The sequence below is a fragment of the Ailuropoda melanoleuca genome, unplaced genomic scaffold (assembly GCF_002007445.2).
Source record: "Ailuropoda melanoleuca isolate Jingjing unplaced genomic scaffold, ASM200744v2 unplaced-scaffold4548, whole genome shotgun sequence".
NCBI lineage: Eukaryota > Metazoa > Chordata > Mammalia > Carnivora > Ursidae > Ailuropoda > Ailuropoda melanoleuca.
Genome location: NW_023217703.1, coordinates 32,156 through 52,186, shown reverse-complemented (window position 1 = coordinate 52,186; position 20,031 = coordinate 32,156). Strand labels below are relative to the sequence as shown.

The 20,031-nt window shown below is 37.5% G+C and overlaps 1 pseudogene; it reads right to left on the bottom strand.

The window, feature by feature from the left end:
* Positions 1-18,446: 18,446 nt before the first annotated feature.
* LOC100471320 lies at positions 18,447-19,408 on the bottom strand (annotated as a pseudogene).
* Between the last annotated feature and the right edge of the window lie 623 nt (positions 19,409-20,031).

The following is a 20,031-nucleotide window of genomic DNA, read 5'->3' as shown; positions in this document are numbered from 1 at the left end:
AAAAAAAATTCACCAAGTCAGGGGGCCACTTATTCATAAAAATCCACAGTAATTGACAGATGAGCAATTTCCCGCTCTAGGACAAAAATTTAGAAGCCATCCCAAATTTGAAGTCATGAGAAAGAAAGATTTGCTTAAAGGATAACATATAAAGAGACAGAAGAAAGCTAGTGGAGGAAACATACATGGCCAAAAAAAGAACAAATACATAGTATTTGTTGTCATCATTATTATGTTACTATAACTACTACTTCATTTTTATGTTACTATAACTACTATTTTTACACATTATCTGCTTTTTAATAGCCCTGTTTCAATGTATAAAAAGCAAGGAAAAAGGAATGTCACAGAACTAAGTAACGGCTCACTTTCACATGCTAAAGAGTGATCAAAATTAGAAGACTAAGTAAAAGGCATTGATTTAGGGCTGAGATATCACTGGTGCCATTAAAGAGAGAAAATCAAACAGCAGAGAGAAAATCAAGATTTTAAGGAAGTAACAGATGGTGTTAAAGTGGAGAAAGCAAAATCAGGAAATGACAATTTCAATCATATAGAGGAAAAGGTTTTGGGGTGAGTGGGAAAATAAGGCAATATGCTATGTGTAGAAAATTTGTAGAGTGTCAGAAATGTACAAATAGTTAAAAGATAATTTCCAAGCAACTGTGAGAATCTTGTTGAAGAAAGGTTTCACGATCTCAGTCCAAAGCTAGATGGAATCTTTTTGTGACACCCTTCAGAAATGTTCAGGAATTTAATATTCAGAATTTTAGAGTAGCACATCTGTTTGGCACAATAAGCAGAATGGAGTATCAAAAGAGACAGAGATGCTTTGTTCGTTTGTTTTGTTTCTTAAATTCCACATATGAGTGAAATCGCATGGTATTTGTCTTTCTCTGACTTACTTGCTTACCATTACACTTTCTAGATCCCTCCGTGTTGTTGCAAATGGCAAGGCTTCATTCTTTTTATGGCTGAATAATATTGCATTGTGTGTCTTAATCCATCCATGTATCGATAGCCACTTGAGCTGCTTCCATAATCTGGCTATTGTAAATTATGCTGCAATAAACATAGGGGTGCATATATCCTTTTGACTCTTAACAATAGAGAACAAACTAATGGTTATGAGAGCAGAGGTGGTTGGGGGATGAGTGAAATAGGTGAAGGGGATTAAGAGCACACTTACCATGATAAGCACTGAGTAATGTCTAGAATTGTTCAATCACTATATTGTACACCTGAAACTAATGTAACACTGTTAACTACCTGGGATTAAAATTAAAAACTCAATAAAAAAATAAAATATATTCCCTTAAAAAGAGAGACAGAGAAAGAAAAACAAAGATCCTTGGAGGTCTGAGGTCACACTGAAATTGAGCAAATTGCATACTGGGCAATGCAGAAAGTGAAGCCAAAAAGCAGCTGATATATGGAGATAACAAAATACAGATCAGAGATCTTAAAAGCAGGGATAGTAACTCTATCCTTTACTCTTTCTCCCATGTCTTGGTTTTCAAAACTGGATTCCCATTAAAAATCAACTTCACTACAACATTATGACTATAGTTAACACTGCTGTATGATATACAAGAAAACTGTTGAAAGTTAATCCTTAGAGTTTTCATCACAAAGAATTTTTTTCTCTTTTCTTTTTATTTAATCTATAAGATGGTGGGTGTTAACTAAACCTATTGTGGTAATCATTTCATAATTTATGTAAATCAATCCACCATACTGTAACAAAGTTACAATGATGTATGTCAATTATTTCTCAACAAAACTAGAAAAAATCAACTTCACTTTCTTTCACGTGCCTTTCTCTATACAGTTGCCCCTACTCTTCTTTCCTGTACAATTTCTGCTCCTGCTCATTTTATTATTTCTTTCCTCTCTGGAAGCATAGGAATCTGTGAAGGAGATTTTTCTTCGGGTAGAAGACGGTTCACCAAGCCTTCAGTCCCTCTTCACTACATCACCTACCTAATCTATCAAAAGATCTCAGGGGGCAACATGACCAGGGAGTCAGAGAAGATCCACCGACTGAATTTTCTCCTGTGCATAAGCATCGCCCATATCCTTCCACCCACCCTCCCCAGGACAAGGAGCTAAATACAACTCTGCTGTTTTGAGAAAGGCACCTGATTAAGCTAATGCAGAAGGTGGTGACCAAGTGAGGCATTAGAGTTCTGGAATTCTCAGACTGAGATCATCAGGCCAAGGGAATGGTCTCATAGGATAATAAGGGAGGGAGGAAAGAGGTGTAGGAGTTTCTTATAAAAAATAAAGATCCACTATTTTTTTTCTTACATACTTTTTACCTTTATTTTATGATATGACCCAGAAAAATCTCTAATGAAAGATGTATTTTCTAATTTTTAAATGGAAAAAACTCCAACACTTTTATGAAAAAAAGTTGTAGAACTTAGAAATCTTGGCACATTTTGTCAACTAAGTCTCTTTGTGTGTTCAAAGTCCAAACAACAATTAAGAGCAACAAGTGTGATACGAAAGACTTAGAATAATGGAGGAAGATGTGAACACTTGAGTAGAAACAGATTAGGACAAGAAATGTAGAGATGGAGATGGAGAGATGCGTGCACAAACCCTTTACTTTCTGGAGAAACACAAGGAAACCAACTAAAAGAACTGTCAGAGCACAGCAAATTTGAAAACTACAAGATAATTCACACAAAAACTGTTAATACAAGGACTCACAATTAAATACATTAAGATTATTGCATTCAAAATAAGGCCCAAAATACAACTTTCTTGGATTTTACATATATTAAATATGAAAAACATTAAAATAAAATACATTTTAAATAAGAGTATAAATTAATCACTACAGACATTTACCTTCCTCTACTCTAGTAAATCAAATATAGTAGAACCAGTAGAAAATGAAAAACAGAATGAATTGACAAAGGAAAAAAAATTAAAGCACCAATAAACATATATAAGTACAAAACTTGGAGGCAAAAAGTTTGGTGTTTAATCCTTTCAACATTACATGCAAAGGACACCCAAGGATTATCCAGGACAATATACCTAATTCATCTATTAAGTATTGATTAAAGGATATAGACTTGGTGAACTTACCATTTTCCTCACAGATTTTTGCCCAGTAGAGATATACATAATTTCTTTTTTTAACATTAAACCAAGAATTATATATAATTTCAAAGTTACCTAATTTCTGTCCAGTAGAACAGATAACCCCAGATATTTATGGCTTGTTAAACATTAATCAGTGTTATATTTACAATTCAGCAATCATGCCAGAATTTCTTTGCAAAAATGCCTATAGATACCCTAAATTATTACCAGCTTTACTGAGATATTGGCATATGATAATGTGTAAAGTGTACAGCATGTAAAAAATAAATAAAAAATGAAGTGTACAGCATGATTTGATACACACATAACATTATAAAATGATTCTCATAATAAACATCTCCACCACCTCAATAATTACCATTATTACGTATGCAGTGATAACATTTAAAATTTATACTCAACAACTTTCTATATATAATACAGTATTGTTAGCTACTGTTACTATGCTGTACATTAACCCCCAGAACTTATCCACCTTATAGCTGGAAATCTGTACTCTTTGGGGAATATCCTCCCATTTTCCCTACCCCTTGGTCCTTGGCAACCACCATTCTACTGTTTCTATGTGTTTGGCTTTTCAAAATTCCACATATAAGAAAGACTGCAGAGTATCAGCCCTTCCCTCCCTGACTTATTCCACTTAGCCTAATGCCCTCAAGATCTACCCCTACTGTTGAAAAAGGCAGAATTTCCTTCTTTTTCTGAATAATATTCCACTATGTGTGTGTATCACAGCTTCTTTATCCATATATCCATCAGTGGACACTAAGGTTGTTTCCATGTCTTGGCTATTGTAAACAATGCTGCAGTGAACATAGGAGTGCAGATAGCTCCTTGACATGTGATTTCATTTCCTTCAGTTGTATGCCCAGAAGTGAGATTGTTGATCATATGGTAGTTCTATTTTTAACTCTTTGAAGAAACTCCCGACTATTTCCCATAGTGGCTGCACAAATTTATATTTCCACCAACAGTGCACAAAGTTTCCATTTTCTCCACGACCTTGCCAACACTTGTTATCCCTTGTTTTCGAAAATAGCCATTCTAACAGGTACAAGGTACTACCTGATTTGGATTTCCCTGATAATTAGTGATGTTGAGCAACTTTTCATGTACCTGTCTATTTGTATGTCTTTGGGAAATGTCTATTCATTCCTTTACCCATTTTTGATTGGATTATTTGTTTTGCCATTGAGTTGTATGAGTTCTTTATATATTTTGGGTATTAACCCTTTATAATATAGATGGTTTGCAAATATTTTCTCCTATTCTGTAAGTCACTTTTTCTGCTGGGCAGAAGTTTTTGAGTTTGATGTAATCCCGTTTCTTTTTTTTTTTTTTTAAGATTTTATTTATTTGAGAGAGAGTGGGGGTGCATACACATGCACATGTAAGCAGGGAGAGGGACAGCAGGGAGGGAGAGGGACAGAGGGGGAGGGAGAGGGACAAGCAGACTCCAGGCAGCGTACCAGACATGGGGCTTGATCTCATAACCCTGAAATCATGACCTGAGCTGAAATCAAGAGTCAGACACTTAAGCAACTGAGCCACCTAGGTGCCCCACCCAGTTCTTTGAGTGAGACTGTATATGCAGAGATTTGTGATGGGCTCTTGATTCTATTTCACTGATGTATGTGTCTGTTTTGATTACAATAGCTTTCTTTAGTAAAGTTTGAAATTAGGAAGTGTGGTATCTCCAGCTTTGTTCTTCTTTCTCAGGATTGTTTTGGCTACTTAGGATCTTTTGTCATAAGAATTTTAGGATTCTTTTTTTCTATTTTGGTGAAAAATACCATTGTAATTTTGACAGGCATTGCACTGAATCTATAGAAGTATAAAAATAAAAAGTATAGACTATTTTAAAGTGTTTCATAGCTATGAAAGAGCCTTGAGTATATAAACATTTTATTCATTCTTCCAATCCATGAACACAAGATATCTTTCCATTTATTTGTGTCTTCTTCAATGTCTTTAATCAATCTCTTTGACTCTTTTACTTTCTTGATTAAATTTATTTTTAAGTACCTTATTCTTTTGATGCTACTGTAAATTAGATTATTTTCTTTATTTCTTTTTCAGGTAGTTCATTGTGAATGTAAGAAATGCAAGTGATTTCTATGTGTTGGTTTTGTATCCTGCAACTTCACTACATTAATTTATTAGTTCTAAGGGTTTTTTTTGGAAGAGTCTTTGGGATTTTCTGTGTTAAAGAAAATCATATCAACTGGAAACATAGACAATTTACTTTTTCCTTTCTGATTTGGATGCCTTTTATTTCTTTTTCTTATCTATGTGGTGCAGCTAGGATGTCCAGCACTATATCGAGTAGAAACAGCAAGAGTGGGCATCTTCATTTTATTCCTGATCTTACAGGAGAAGGTGTCAACCTTTCCCCACTGAGTATGATGTTTGCTGTTGTTTTGTCACACGTGGCCTTTATTTTGTTTGGGTACATTCCTTATACACCCAATATGGTGAGAATTTTTAATCATGAAAGGATGTTGAAGTTTGTTAAATTTTTTATCTATTGAGATAATCATATGATTTTTATCTCTCACTCCATTAGTGTGGTGTATCTCATTTATTGATTTGTGTATAGGCATCAAATTATCACAGTGTACACCTCAAAGTTACATAAGTATCAATAATATCTTAATAAAGCTGGAAAATATATAATCTATTTTCAATTTTAAGATTCTGTCTTTACTGATGGTTGTTGAAAAGAAACTAGACTTATAGGGACACGTGGGTGGCTTAATCAGTTAAGCACCTATCTTCAGCTTAGGTCGTGATCCTAGGGTCTTGGGATCCCAGGGTCTTGGGATTGAGCCCCTTGTCAGGCTCCCTACTCAGCAGGGTGTCTGCTTCTCCCTCTCCTTCTGCCCCTCCCCCTTCTTGTGCTTACTCTCTCTCTATCAAATAAATGTTAAAAAGAAAGAAAGAAAGAAAGAAAGAAAGAAAGAAAGAAAGAAAGAAAGAAAAGAAACTAAACTTATCAATGTTATCATTTAATCAGGAAACCATATTTGCCCCCAGAGAATTCCAATTGTCTACTGAAGTTATAACACAATATGTTTATTATTAGAAGTAAAATTTGCTCAAGTTGTTTACTAAAGCTATAAAACTACTCAATACTTCTGTGATAAGTAAATTCATCACTATTAAGGTTTATGGATCTTTCTTGCTAGTCAGAAAACTTCAGCTCTTAAGTCCACCATTCTCTTTGCAGCCCTAAAAACTGTAAGTCAAGTCAAACTCCAAAAAGCCCTTTTCTTTCATACAGCAACTTCCAACACAGGGTAACAAAGCAAACTAGCTTGGCACTAAATCACAAGTACACCAAAAACTTAGAGCTAGAACCCTTTCTTTAAGGCTTTTAGTGAGAGCTCTCTGTCTCTGCAGCTAATCTCTTATTTGGAATAGAACCAGTTTGTTTTGTTTTGTTCTTTTTTTCCCCCCTGTAAATTTGCTGGAAGCATTAATGAGATAAGGAAAAGGAAATTCATGAAATTACTGGGTAAGGATCCAAGGTTAGATGATGCTGTGAAAAGCTGTACTTTTCCACTCATGAACTTTTATAACACTCTCTGTCTAAAAGCAGTTTTAGGAACTAAGAAAAGAAAATAGGAGCAACAAATTCTCAGGAGCAAAACCAAATCACAAGCAATGACCACCATGAACCATAAAAGGACCAGTCATGAAAAAAATCACAGGAGTATTGAAAATGAACAAGCTGTGCCACCACCTCACTTTAAGTTAACAAAGGTTTGCTGAGCCATGTCTCAACAAAAACGCCAACTAAAATTTGTTCCGGTAGTCACTACTACAGTCTTCTTGAATAAAGCACTTGCCTTTGCCTCTATTTAGAGGCTAATTAGTCTCAATTTCAATCTTGTTGGTGTGGTAAAATAAAAATTAAGAGACAGAAGAAAGTGTTGAATGGAAACATTTTATCAAATCCAATCCAGAAGCAGACTTAAAAAAAAATAATAATAAAGACTGGTAGTTCGAAGGAAATGGGAAGAAAAGGAATAACTCTATTAAAGCTGAAAGTCCACGATCTGACTCCCTCCCATACTGGAAAAGTGCTCTCTGAATTTTGTGGATTGGTTGGCAGCATCCAGGTAGCTGGGTTAGGTAAGCACTAACCCATGGGGCTAGCTGCTGGGGGTGTACTGCAAGTGAGGTGCCAGGCTCTAGGTCTGCACAGGTGTCTCTAAGGCCAGTTTTCCCCGCGTAGAGAAGTGAAAGGATCATTTTCAAACCACTAAAATCATGACACTCATCCAAAGTCATTCATTAATGAGCAAACTAACAAAATGTTAAAATCACTTCATATGGGGATTTGACTTACAGAGACTTACATTCTCTGTATTTGCATTGCCATAAACAGCATGTATTGACACTGCCATGGACAGAACCCATTTCCATTGTTCTGAACAGGAAATATGCATTACTTTCAATTTTCTACAAATTAACTTCTATTTTTACAAGACTGTAAACCAGCCTCCTCAAAGACAAAGGCCCACATTCCCACAGAACCACACAATCCCAGAGGATCCCCTAGCTAATGCCCAGTATTCCACAGAAAAGGCACCCAGTAATTTCTTGGCTATTTCCAATTTTTCCCTAACAAAGTATTTCTCTGTTTCCCAGAGCAAGAACTGATTAATTTGAGGTTAAAACAACAACAACAAAAAGTCTCCCCTCCAGTGCAATCAAACGATGTTAAAAGGAAAGTAAAAATTCTCTTGTGGGAACACACTGGGCAAATCTAACTGCCTCACTGCAAAGAAACTAGTCTGCAAGAATATTTTAAGTGCTGTCCAAGGTGATTTGGTTTGAGTGTGTTCTTCATGAAAAAAGTCATAAATACTCAGTTGAGGCCTGAAGCTGACCTGATATGAATCAAGTTTCTCTGTTTGACCCTGATATAATAGAGATAAATAGAAATGTTGTCATATATTTACAATGCCTTCATCTCAAATACTCTTTCTGCACAAATAGAAGTTGATTCTGAAATAAGGGGAGGAGGTGGTCTAGGAAGAGATATCTCTATGAAGAATTTGCCAAGTCACAAATTCTTGAGTTGGAATTATTTTGCTCCAGACATGTATATAATTATTCATAAAATACACTTACATAAAATTGCCAGATTATCAAGAGAAAACAATCAAATTAAAAGTCATAAAGAAACTGCATATACAGAGAATACAAGAATCCTATCAGAAAAACTGCAGCACAGGGGCGCCTGGGTGGCATAGCGGTTGAGCGTCTGCCTTCAGCTCAGGGCGTGATCCTGGCGTTACGGGATCGAGCCCCACGTCAGGCTCCTCTGATATGAGCCTGCTTCTTCCTCTCCCACTCTCCTGCTTGTGTTCCCTCTCTCGCTGGCTGTCTCTATCTCTGTCGAATGAATAAATAAAATCTTTTAAAAAAAAAAAAAAAAAAAACTGCAGCACAAATTATAAAAATGTGGGAAAAGTATCTTTATATTTTCCTCTCTGGCTCTTTTTCTTGCTGGAAGAAATAACTGAACTCCCTGCCTTTGGAGCTTGGTGCAGCTATGGGAATAATTGCTTATAATCACTTTTCCTTTCCCACTAGCCTAGCAATTTACAGGTCATGACTATCTTATTTGAGGATAACTTCTTTTTCCCATTTGTAACTAGTGACCTATAGAAAATTTAAAACGAGTTGGGGTGTTGCCAGTATGTATTGCTCATACAGATAAAACACAGAAATAGGTTAAAAAGCCAGATACTAAAGACAAGTCTGTATTTCAATATATTGAAAATATAGAAAGTAATAACTGACATGAGGGAGAACAAAGAGAGTAAAACTAACCAGTAAGTCATCATTTAGCCTCTAACCAGAAAAGATTGACTTATAACATAAACTAATTGATAAGATCTTTCTCATTTTAGCTTTAAAAATCAACAAAAATCCTCTTCTGGCAAAGGAAGTTGGTTAAATGCCAAGACTATTGATGGGAAGTGGTAAGGATGTAGCTTAAAAATGCTCTGTTTTGATTATATTTTTCCTTTTTTGGATGAGGACTGCACCTTAACTTCTGTTTGAAAGATAATTGTATGAAAACAATGCAGGTAGACAGAAAGTTTCTGTGAATTTGTGAGAAGTTTTGTTGGTTTTTTCAAAAACGCTGGATGCCTTTTGTCATTCTAGGATACTTGATGGATTCTGAGTACCCTAGATTGTAGAGGTCTTACAAGTAATTGAATTGTGTTATCACAAACTGAGTTATTCATAAGATCATTAAGTCGAAGAGTTCAGGTTTACTGTATTAAAAAAAAATTACTGAGTGGCAACTAATTTCAATGAAAGAACTCTTTTATCTCAAAGACAGACTCAAGTTGTTTCTTTAGGATTAAAGATCAAATAAAGATAAGAGACAAAATTACTAAAATGCAGACACATGTCTGAAAAAGTATTTGGTGTCCTTTGAATCTTGATTTGAAGCTACTGATACTATGGTTTCTGATCTGAGAAAGTCAAAGAAATTGCCACACATCCTTCAACTATTTTCTAAAGTAAAGATGAATTTTAAAATTCACACTACAAGCATTACAGGTTTCCACATTTGGGCACTTTTTATATGAAGTGTTTTTGTTTATAAGACCAGAAAAAATATTGTGTAATTTTTTTAGAGTCTCAGTTTAGGAATTTCCTAAGTATCTTAAAGCGTTAGTGAATTTAAGGATTTTTATGTGGAAATCTCCTTCTCAAATAAAAAAATCTGCTATGATATTACTAAACTTTTTTTACTGACTTACTGCATCAAGGAATAACACAATTCCAAAACAGCACTTAATTAGGGAAAGTGAGAACATGGTTTCTATGGCATATGGGTTGATCTCACAGTTATTAAAACAGGCTATCAAAAACTGGGCAAATATTTGGATTGGTTGATGTCTTAAGGCAAGAGCTGATGCTGGCAAGGCAAGGTTTTAGGCAAAAAAAAAAAAAAAAGTGCAGTGTGAATCACAAGTTATTCCCTGATTATAATTACACAATTGATGGAGATAGTTGTTCTAGTTCTTAGTCAAGGATAACTGATGACTGTGTTTTGTCCCATTCAGAGGGTCAGAAAAAAGTAGCCTCACTCTTGCATACATCATTGTCAGGATTTCTAGATGGCATTGATGTCACAGAAACAACAGTCTGGAGTCCAATTAGGAACTGAACTCCATGCTCCTTTCATCAAATGATGAGTTGTTGGATCATGTGGTATGACAGTGGTTGCAGAGCTGCCTTTAAAACTTTGGAAATCACTGCAATCACAATGCACAGAAATTCAAGAGCAAAACAATGATTAAACACTGCAGAATGCTTCAGAGACATAATTTAAAATTACCAAACTCAAGCTAAAACAATGTGTCCCTGAATTTTTTACCTACTTGGCAAGCCAGATAAACCATCTCCTTCAGTTTAGAGATTAATTGTTTCTTCTGGCTCACATCCAAGTGCAACAAAAAGTGTTGGCAATAGCACAGACATACCTCACTGGGCTCGCTAATAAAAAGTCTGAAGCTATTTGGTTGTCCACTATCGCACCGGCTAAAATGCTTAGAGTTGCCTATTGAGCCTCAAAAACTGTCAGAGTACATTACAACTTTCACTAAGGTTAGTTACACATTTCTGGCCATGTTTTCCAATTAATGACCACTTATAAAAATCTCCATTTGGATGGAATCAGATAAAGTGAATCAGTGATTCCTCTAGGAAATTCTCCAGCTGTTAAGTCATGAAAAATTTCCTTGGGAGGTTGAAGAAAAGACGGTAGCATCTGCGAATGATACAGCCGAGTGTATTACATGAGTTCCCTGTAGTCTTGGGCCATATCTGCTTGCAACAGAATGGTATCTAAGGTCAGATGATACTCTAAAATGCACAGACTGGCCTGTTACTAAGCCATAAGGAGAGAGACTATGAGCTAGGGAATCTCGAATATTGCTGAATATTTTCTACTAGGCCAGAAGATGGAAGATGGTATGGATAGTGGAGTTTTTGTGTAAGTAAGAATGCCTTGCAGAGCTCTTTAATTAGAGCCTCATAACTCCCCACATGGGAAACTGGGGAACTTTTGCCAGTTTTCTACCTGAAATCATCTGCAACTACAAGACAAGTATCCTGGAAATGCCAGAGATTATATTCATACAATTTATATCCATATCATTTCCAATATTCTTTCTTTACTGTTGGAAATCAATTTTGGCATTTTGTGACCTCTTTGAACTACTCCAAACTCCTGTTTAGGGGAAGTATCAAAGGAGCAAGCACCTTTGTAAGGGCTTTATACTGACTCCCAGCAATGGGGCATTCCCACACAACATTCTATTGTCCCTGTTATCTCCAATCTTCTCGCTCAAATGTAATTCTCAAATTATAATTAGTCAAGCTTGCCTCATAAGATAACTAATTGCAATGCTTCTTAATTTACGTGCTCTTTTAAATTTTATCTGCTGTGGAGACAAGTAAGAAGGGCATTTGCAAATCCTTGATCAGAATAGATGAGGGAGGGCTCCTAAAAAATGTTAGCACATACCAGCCTAAGAATAGCACTATTAAATACTATACATCAGAGACTCCTATTTCCTGGTTGCAAGCAGTCATTTTAACTAAATTACTACTAAGGGATAAAAATATAGGTACCTAGGAATCCAAATCCAGGGATTTTTCACATTATTCCACAAATTCTCATTAAGGAGCATCTCCCCTGGGCTATATCTCTGCTTGAAAGCATATTAACCTAATCGATTGGCACAATATAGATTCATCAAAGAGCATAAGGCCACTTTGCCCTTAACCCCAACTGTGACTAAATCCACATGAAGTCTTTTTCTCACTTCATTCTTTGTCTTTCAGTAATTTGCAATGAAAATAGACTACCTTTCTTTCCCCAGCAACCCAATTCCCTTGGAAAAGGGCAGTTTGTAATATTTATATACCATCTATCCATAACTCCTACCACACTACTATATAGAGAGTAGACAATCAGTTATCATTAGGAGGCACATAGACCAAATCTATACTATATCTGCCATGTTTTTCCATATAAATAACATCATTTTTGACAACTCTATGAAAATGCTAAGAGGATTTTACCTGTCTTTTGTATGACTGGCTTTCAGTACTTGCCTCTAAGTCAACATATTCATTACTGGTGACAACTCCAGTTAGTCTCACTTTTATTTTCAACAATGACTACCCAGGGTTAAAATTGAAACACCAAAGTATTTCCTCATGGACTCTGCAGTGCATTAGGACTTGCCAGTGTAACCTCCATTTCTAAAGGGAATAGCAACTGCATGTGAAAGTATCCTGGTATCCACAGTGATACCAAACTCAGAGATTGACTCAAACTCACTCAATGATTAAAGAATCTGCAGACCACTAAGATATAATTTCCTTTCAGGGAGAATAATAAAGTGTATAATGACCTATAAGTTCACCAAAGACATACTAGGAGAAGGGCAATGCAATTTTTGAGACTAAAAATCATGGCTGTTAGAATTCTTTTAGAGGTCAAGTATGAAGACAAATTACCACCAGTGATTATGATTTACACATAGGCCAGCAAAATGCCTTTGTCAAGGTTCAACAAAAAAATCTGTGAAAAATACCAGAGCTTAAGGGATTTTTGTGTGTATTTGACTATTTTAGGAATTTTTTTCATTATTGCAACATTTGTTATAAAAATATAAAAATTACAGATAATTATAAGAAGATAATTAAAAAACCATCTATATCTAACCCCCCAAAGAAATAATCACTATTAACATTTTGGGTTATACATATACATTAATTTTTAAAAAGATTGAATTTTAAACCTTGTTTTGTCACCTCCTTTTTCACTTATCAATCTATCCTGGGCAATCTTCCATGTTATTAAATATATTAATATATTTCCATGTTATATAAACATTAAATATAGTGTAGCTGAGCCATATGTATATAACATACGTCTACTGTGTTCATAACATTATTTAATTCATTTTTTTATCATCAACAAGGAACTGACATAAATTTATGGAGAAAAAAATAGACAAATTGGTCCAAAATGAAGAAAGGTAAACTAGGGCTTCCCAGGGATCAATGTTAAACCAACTTTATAAAAAGCAAAAAAGTATAACAATTAAAAATCCAGACTCAGAACCACACTGCTTGGATTTAAACTCAAATCTATCATTTACTAACATTAGATAAGTCATTTAGCCTCCAACTCCCATTCTGCAAAACAGGGATGACAATAGTATCTACCTCAAGGACTGCTGTGAGGATTAAATGAGTTAATGCAGGTACAGCTAAGAGCAGTACCTGACATATAGTATATACTTTGTAAATATTCACCATTATTTTTACCATTGAACTGAAGAAGGAATTAAACCATTACATCTTCCATTTCACAGTTAACACAAAGCAATGAAAGTACATACCACAACACTATGACAAAACTAGGTTAATGAAAATGCATCAAAGATGTGTGTGTGTGTGTGTGTGTGTGTGTGTGTGTGTGTAAGAGAAAGAAGAGAGAGAGAGAATTAGAAGTTTAATGTGAATTAGAAGATAAATTATGGGGCGCCTGGGTAGCGCAGTCGTTAAGCATCTGCCTTCGGCTCAGGGCGTGATCCCAGTGCTCTGGGATCGAGCCCCACATCAGGCTCATCCACTGGGAGCCTGCTTCTTCCTCTCCCACTCCCCCTGCTTGTGTTCCCTCTCTCTCTGGCTGTCTCTCTCTCTGTCAAATACATAAATAATATCTTTTTTAAAAATTAAAAAAAAATAAATTAGAAGATTTTATTTTTAAGCTGACAGACTCCAAGCAAATGGCTATAGTTCAGGAAAGGAACCCAGGTTAATTTTTAAGTTGATAAAGCCTTTTCAAATATCATCTCAATTAGTCATAACTGTAAACCTGTGAGTTCTAGTGTAGTGTTGGAAGAAACTGAAACTCAGAGAGGTTAAGTGACTTAGGTAAGGTAACACAGCAAGTGAGTTGGTGCTGTTGGGACCAAAAGCTCTGAATTGTAACCGCAAATTTTGTTTGATGCTATACTGCCTTTCATTTTAGACTTGTTTTAAGACAGAGTAAGAAAAAGACTTTTATTCAAGTCCAAGTTAGGACAGCTGTCCAGGAAACATGCTCTTCACAAGGAAGAAAGTGTCTACAAACTAAACAGTTTTCGCAGAGTTCTATACTTTTTTACATCTTATAAAAGCTCAAAAGATTACAGATTACCATATAGGCAGGAATCACAGTTTTAATATCAAGGAATGCAGGGAGTAGGAGCACTGATCAATATCTTTAAGGACAAGATGGTTTTCCTTTAGGCTACTCATTTACAAAGCAGGTGCACCAAGTGTGCTTTGTGGGCCATAAGTTAGGCTTTGGGTTTAAAAAAAGTGTTGTCAGGCACTGAAATAAAGCTCTCAGACACCAATCGGAGCGGTCGTGCAGGGCTGCCTCTGCAAGGAGAGTAACAGCACACGAAGCTGGTCTTTATGGATAACCTACTGCTTACTTAAAGATGTTCCCATAGCTAACAAGTTTATAACAGACAGAAAAATAGATCAGAGACAAATTGAAAGTAAATACCACACGCCTAAAAGAAAGAAAAAAGTGAGCTCAGTGGTCACTCCACCGCAGGTATCAAGTGCCTGTAATTCCTACCTGCATGAGCAGATGTCCCTTCCCCCTTCTCGGGCTTGAGGAGTGACCTGCGTGCCGGTAGGGAGTACACAGAGTACGTGACCACCAACGATAAATGTTTCTCCTAAGCATTTACTCTCCCTGGATGAGTGTTGAGCATTAAGCTGCAACAAGGATCTGGCTGTTTTCAGCCCAGAAACTTCAAAGGAGGCCCAGGTTTCTGGACACTCCTTTGCTTTTCATTTAGTCTCATCCAGGGAGGCACGTTTATTAAATCTTATCTAGCCAGGCATTATGAATTCCCACAAAAAGTTAATGTACAGTCATACTGACTTAGAAAGAAATCTAAAATCTCAGGCCTTTAGAGTGTTCTTTCTTTCATTACCATTTATAGAAAGTTTGCCAGCACCTGATCTATTTGACTGAATATAGAGTCGAGAACATTAATATATGGAACACAGCATGAAAGCAAGAATTGTACATTAGAATGTCTAAGTAACCTCAGATCTTAAAGATTAATGCTTCTCACCCATAACCAAAAAGCTAAAATAACAAAGCAGAACAACTGAAAGGGAGATATGAGACATGAGCTACAGATAATAAAGAATGATGTTAACAAATGTATTCATTATAGGGCAGGATAGCCTGAAAACAGTAATATGCTTATCCTGAGAAACAAATTTATTTACATCATTATCTATTATGTGTGACACTATTACTGACATGGTTGTTTAGGAACTGAAAAATAAGGGCTAAGGTAATCTTTGATTTCTAACCCATTAGTATAAAACCATTAATACAAAAGTTCCTCTCTTTTTTTTTTTTTCAGGAAAGAACGTCACCCACTCTTCAGTGAGAACAAAGTAGATCACGATGTGAATGAGGAAGGTCTGTGAACACGCGGTTATATACAGTAGGAAGAGGGACCCCCCATTCCAGGTCAAGATGGTGACAAAAAAGGATCCTGAACTCGCCTCCTCCCACAAACTCACTTTATCTGCATTACCTATGGAACAGCTTCTTCTGAGAGAGAAAAAAACAAAACCCTAAAACCTGACTCCTACGCCAACAGGAGAAGGGCCACATCTAAGCAGGTAGGAGAGGCTGGGACACAACGTAACCATAAACCCCAACCCCAGCACCACGACTAATAGGGAACTCAAAACCGTGAGCTCCTCCCCAAAGAGCAAAGGGTTTGAACCCCATATCCATCACCCCCACTTTTAAGGCCGGCACCTGCCAAGCCCCCAAAACATTCAGCTTTGACAAACAACGAAGCCGCCATCACAAGAGCCACGAAGTTAGCTCCCTGAAAAACAGCCCTTAATCGGCTCATGGGCTTGGACTCACCCGCCTCAGGGCCCAGCGTGGAGGCAGCAGACGGAGGGACAAGCAGGCTTTGTATGGGAGAGGCCCTCTTGCTTTTTGTCTTGGAGCATTGGCGTGAGGGGCAGACATCTGAGGTAACACACATCCGGAGGCTTGCAGGGTGTCTCCCGCATGGGAGACTGGCGGGCTTGTCTCTGTGGCTGCCGCCTGGGGATGCCTTTGCCGTCCTGGCTTTGGTGAGCAGGGGTGCTTGTGTTCCTGGATCCCTTAGGACGGTAACCATCAGAGAGACAGTTTTTGGGAGGCTACCACCGCCAGGGTACTGCTCAAGCTGAGGCAGCCCAGTGCCTCTGTGAAAAATACCTGTTTGCTTGTTCTGAAGCTTCTGCGTGAGGGGCGGGCTTCAGCTCTGGCTCACGTGTGGGGGCCTGATGATGGACCGGACCTCGTGCTCTCATGCTCTCAGGGAACGATGCGGGCGCTCACCATCTCCTCGCTCCGACTCACTGGTATCTCCCACCCGGGGGCTTACACGCTCATTGGAGCCCCGATATGTGTGAGTGCCACTCAGGGGACGCCTCTAGATCGTCTGGCACTAGTGGTTCACAATGCTTATGCTCGTAGTCTCATAAAACTGTATGTATGTGCATTTCTTTTATTTTTTAAATTTTACTTCATTTTTGTTCCTGCTTTATTAAGATATAATTGGCATAAAACACTGTATAAACTTAAGGTGTAGGATGTGGTAATTTGATAAACTTATATATAATCATTACAAAATAATTATCACCATAGGCTTATTTAACACTTCCGTCACCTCATACGATGACCAATTTTTATTTTTGTGGTGTGTATTTGCATACTTTAAAGCTACTGCCTGAGAGTCTGGCTTCCAATCAGCTTGAATCCAGGTGCTGTTAGAGATCCTCACTTTTGAGACCCTGAAAGGCTTGGCACACCCTCAACTACTGGGAGCTATTAAATTATTAATAGGCTCAAGGAGCCTGGATGGCTCAGTAGGTTAATTGGCTGCCTTCGGCTGGGGCGGTGATCCCTGGGTCCTGGGATGGAGCCCCAAGTCTGACTCCCAGTTCTGTAGGAGCCCTGCTTCTCCCTCTCCCTCTGTCCTTCTCCCTGCTCATTCTCTCTCTCTCAAATGAATAGATAAAATATTTAAATATATATGATAGGCTCCGTTTTCTCTCCTGTTAATGAGGATAAGACTTCTTTCACCTTCATGCCGAAGCAGTGAACACAGACGTGAGCTGCTCAGATGCCCCTTAAAAGGAAGACTTGTTGGGGCAGCTGTGAGGCTGCGTGGCTCCCTGGATAAGCACCCACTTCAATCTCGGCTCAGGTCTTGATCTCAGGGTTGTGAGTTCAAACCCTAAATTGTGTTCTATGATGGGCATGGAGCCCACTTAAAAAAAGATTAGGGGGTGGCTCCTGGGTGGCTCAGTTGGTTCAGTGACTGACTCTTGGTTTCAGCCCAGGTCATGATTTCAGGGTCCTGGGATCCAGCCCTGTGATGGGGCCCAGGCTGGGCAGGGAGTCGGCTTGAGGATTTCTCCCCCTTTGCCCCTCCCCTCGCTGGCACGCAGCATCTGCTCATGGTCTCTCTCTCTCTCAAATAAATAACTCTTTAAAAAAAGAAGAAGAAGAAAAAAAAATGTTGCCCCAGCTGTAAGCTCCTGCAAGATTGTTGTCAGTTCATGTCCTCATCCAAAGACTGATTGCAGTGGGGATGGAAGGGTATGTGCACCCATCTTAGCTTGCTGCAATGTAGCCCTAAAAGGCTGGGCAAGGCATTCTCATGTCTGCATTACAGTTTGACTTTTCACTCTGTCCAATCCACCTCTTACCTTTCTCTGCCACCAATAGTGATCCCTATAAAATATCCTGCATGCCAAAACTTATATATATATATATATATATATATATAAACATATATATAAACTTATATATATATAAACTTATATATATAAACTTATAAATATATATATAAACTTTACAATATATATATATATATATATATATATATAATGGACTGCCTGGACAATCACAAAGGTTTAGAGACAGCAATAAGAGTTAGGGTGGGGTTGAACAGTAAGTTTTCTCTCCTACATGAGGCCCCTCCTTCAAGACTGGAAGAGGTAGATGTTTTATTTAATGCATAGAAACCAGCACAGAGAGCCAAGAGAAATGAAAAGAGGAATATGTTCTAAACAAAAGAACAAAATAAGACTCAGAAAGGTGGTCCCTTCTTCTAGAGGATTGGCTTTTAGGAAGAGAAAATTAATCAATTGTCAGTTGGAAATGTTGTGTTTCAATAAAGCCATTTAATTATTTTTTCTAAAACCCGTAAGCTGACTCTCCTCTTTGCCGTCTTCATCTCTCTGTTCCTCTATAGGTGTATACATGACTGGATTTAGAAAAGGAGTTAAAACTGCATCAAATCTGGCTATAAATTTATCCAGATGTGTTGAAGGAGAGGGCCACATGTGGAAAAAATTCAGTGGACCAAAGAATAAAATCACCACAATAATATGAGCTGACAGAGTAAAAGGAGCCTTGGATGAACTACCTGAGGAGTGTTCCTGAAGAGTGGCTAGGATGAAGGTATAGGAGTGGCTGAGCAAGAAGAAAGCAGCCAAGGAAATGAGCCCACTATTAGCAGTGACCATGAGCACCAGTTTATAAGTATCTGCACCGGCAAATTTGATTAGCCAAGGTATGTCCCAGTAAAAGCTATCTAATAATACATTAGAGTTACAGAGGGGCAAGCTTACCACAAAAGCCAATTGGGCCAATATGTGAATGAGACCAATGGTCTAGACAACCACTAAAATCAAAATGCATATTCATTGGCTCATGATGGTCAAGTAGTAGAGAGGCTTCCGTATGGTCATATATCTGTCAAAGGCCATGGCAATGATAGTACATCTCATTGCCTCCAACAGCATAGCAAAAGAAGATCTGAGCTAGATAGACCCCAAAGGAGAGGACTTTCTGCTTCCTGAAAAGATCACAAAGCATCTTGGCTGCTGCAGTGGAGCAAAATATCAGGTCAATGATGGAGAAATTGGCTAACAGAAGATACATGGCGGTGGGGGGGAGGGGGGTGGTATAAGGGTCAGAAGTCACAGTGACCCCTACTAAAAGGTTTCCCATCACCCTAGACATATATAAAAGATAAGAAAAGCAAGAAAGAAGGAGCTGGATCTCCCAGGAATTGGACAGTCCCAGGAACACAAACTCAGATACCCCAGGGTGATTGGCCCCATCCATTGGCTCATTTGGTACGTTCATGTTCCTGATAAATAAAGAAAAAAAGTGATAGAATTCAAATTAATATATAATAATATATAAAATATAAAATTTGGAAGTCAGTCTTACCTGAGCATTTCACAAAAATCAAATAACATCCTTTTGGCCACTATTACTGTAGTTACATATGATGGTAACTGAGTTGCCAACTGCCTTGCTAACATAAGGAACAGTGCCTAGGAAAATTTATTTAAATGATAAGTCTTTCACATCCCATGTAAATTATTTTTTCTGATTGCTTTTTGGGAGTAGCAGCTAACTCAAATTTAGGTATTTAAGCAAATGGGAGTTTTGATAGTATAAAAAGCCAGATAAATTTGGGACATCTGGTCCTGTCCAAATATAATGAGTCTCAATGAGGTACATCAGAAAGAAGAATTGGACAAGGAAATTGCTAAATAGAAGAATTTACTTGAAACTCTTTCACATTAAAAAAAAAGAGACATTGGAGAAAATAACAGAGTGGACCATTGTTCATGTTGGTGGTCAAGTTAGCGAAGATCTAATGGGTGAGGAGGAGCAAGCATGGGGGACAGAGTGGCATGGAGAATGCTTCTCCCAGAACGAATAGCAGACAAGTCCTG